A 2,547-nucleotide genomic window follows, 5' to 3' on the forward strand; every position below is an offset into this window, starting at 1 on the left:
CCTCTCATCTTCACCCCAGACTCTCATCTTCACACCAGCCTCTTCACACCAGCCTCTCATCTTCACACCAGCCTCTTCACCCCAGCCTCTCATCTTTACCCCAGACTCTCATCTTCACACCAGCCTCTTCACCCCAGCCTCTTCACACCAGCCTCTTCACCCCAGCCTCTCATCTTCACACCAGCCTCTTCACTCCAGCCTCTCATCTTCACACCAGCCTCTCATCTTCACACCAGCCTCTTCACTCCAGCCTCTCATCTTCACACCAGCCTCTTCACCCCAGCCTCTCGTCTTCACACCAGCCTCTCATCTTCACACCAGCCTCTCATCTTCACACCAGCCTCTTCACACCAGCCTCTCATCTTCACACCAGCCTCTCATCTTCACACCAGCCTCTCATCTTTATACCTCCACTGAGGGTCTTGCTCATGGTGGCTTTGTCGGGAGATGTTTTCAGGGGAAGAGCAAGCAGAGCAAAGCCCAACAGTGACACAGAGTGAACCATAAAGGGGATGACGGTGGCAGTGCCCAGAGAATCGGCAGCAGAGGTTCACAAAATCTGGAGTTTGGGGCAGGAAGCATCTAGAAAAACATGAGTCTCCTCTCTCCCCTCCCCCACCATCACTCCCAAAACATGGACATCCTCAGAAATATCTGGGAGGATCCTGGATTTCCCACATGCAAAACATAGGGGCTCAGGTTCAATTATTCAGTTACCAAAGGAAAGAGTCAACCGGAAGTTTAGAAGGCCCAGCTGTGCTAGGGTGCCTATTTTGTGAACTAATTCAGCAACAGACGGCATGAGATGCAGGGAGCCATGCTGTGGCTGGGAGCCCGGCCACCGTCTTCCTGAGCCCTGCAGCCAATGGCCAGGAGGACTTTCTTACCAGGTGCCCCCCAGGAGCCGGGGAGGAGGTGCTGCTGAGCACAGACACTGTGTCCTGCTGCTGTCTGTGGTCCAGCCTCACCGGGCATTTGCAACAGAGACCTCACGGAGAGCTGCTGGGAAGGCACGGAGGTGTGGGTCGTCATCATCAGCTAAACGGAGGGTGGCATTCTGCTTCTACCATCCAGCCAGTGCCACACATCAGTGAGAAATCAGCTCGGCAGTTTTCCTGCCATCATTTTGTTCTGAGATAAGGAAATTATCCACAAATCAAATTGTGAGATGTAATGTCACAGTTTTTTTTTTTTTTGACAGGGTTTCACTATGTTTCCCAGGCTGGAATGCAGTGGCACAATCTCAGCTCACTGCCACCTCAACCTCCTGGACTCAAGCCATCCTCCCACCCCAGCCTCCAGAGTAGCTGGGACTAAGCAATCCTTCTGCCTTGGCCTCCCAAAGTGCTGGAATCACAGGCATGAGCCACCACACCCAGCACATACTGTTGCATTCTAATGCAATAACAAACTCAGTCAAAGTCTGTCCAATTCTCAAAATTTGTTTGGAACAAAGAAAGTCTTTCATAATTTGGTCTACTTAGAAAATATGGGTTTGATGAACAGAATACTTAGCGATCCTTCATGAAAATACTTGTGACTGACAACAAACTCAACATCCTGAGACTTTTGCTTAAGGCATTGCCACAGCGCCAGGATGATTTTAGGTCCATGCCACGCTGGCCACGCCTACTCACCTCCGTCCCTTCTGATAATAAAGGGCCAAGTCCAGAGGATTCCTGCCTTCTTTAGCTGAAATCAAAAAATGGAAATGATCTGTGTGAGTCAGCCTCAGACTGACAATTGGGATGTGCTTGGGCAGCCGCTTTCTTGGGGCCTGAGAACAAGAGCACTGTGTTTCCTGTTTGCTTGGGAGGTCAAGGTCCCCAGCCGTCTGCGTGTGGGTTTCCCTGTCTCAGACAACTTTGCTGTGAAAGTTTCTCCAGTGCATGATGCTGGCCCCCCGCCTGCCTCTGGGCAGAAGCCTGTCATTATTGTCACCGGGGAGGAGACATTTGTCCCATGTCACCTGTGAGGAATGTAGACGGGAACTCCCAGCATTCCACGGAGGGTGGAGGGATGGGGGGGCAGAGCCACCCTCGGCCCTCAGCGCTGACCCGCAGCCTCAGTAAAACAACTTTCTGTGACAAATCCTCCTTCTGAACCTCAACTCAGTGTACAAATGAGTGGCTCCTGTTAGCGGGAGCTCCATGGATGCTTCTAAACATGGAAAAAGTGGGAATGCCAGGTTTCCATGTAAACGTGGCCTCACTAGACGCTTGTCCCAAAATGGAGAATCCTAGAGGATGTGGTCTTCCTTCCCGCCTTGGGAAGATGTTCACACATGCTGGCTTACTTGATTTGGAAATAGAAACGTTGTCCTCACTCTTGTGTGCCGTTGGAAGAATTCACTCTTGATGAATGAGAGTCCACCAAGGGGGAAGCCGGATCAGCCCCCTGCCAAACACTGGAAAAAATACAGACTTAGGAAAACCAGCCCTGAGGCCTGGGGGCCTGGAGCTCCAAGGGGCAGGTCCCATGAGCTCCCCATTACATGTGGTTTCCACCAGCCTTTATGAAAAAAAAATTAATTCTCATGGCAGCTAA

This window comes from Sapajus apella, unplaced genomic scaffold (assembly GCF_009761245.1).
Source record: "Sapajus apella isolate SASKATOON/1434 unplaced genomic scaffold, GSC_monkey_1.0 scaffold165, whole genome shotgun sequence".
Lineage (NCBI taxonomy): Eukaryota > Metazoa > Chordata > Mammalia > Primates > Cebidae > Sapajus > Sapajus apella.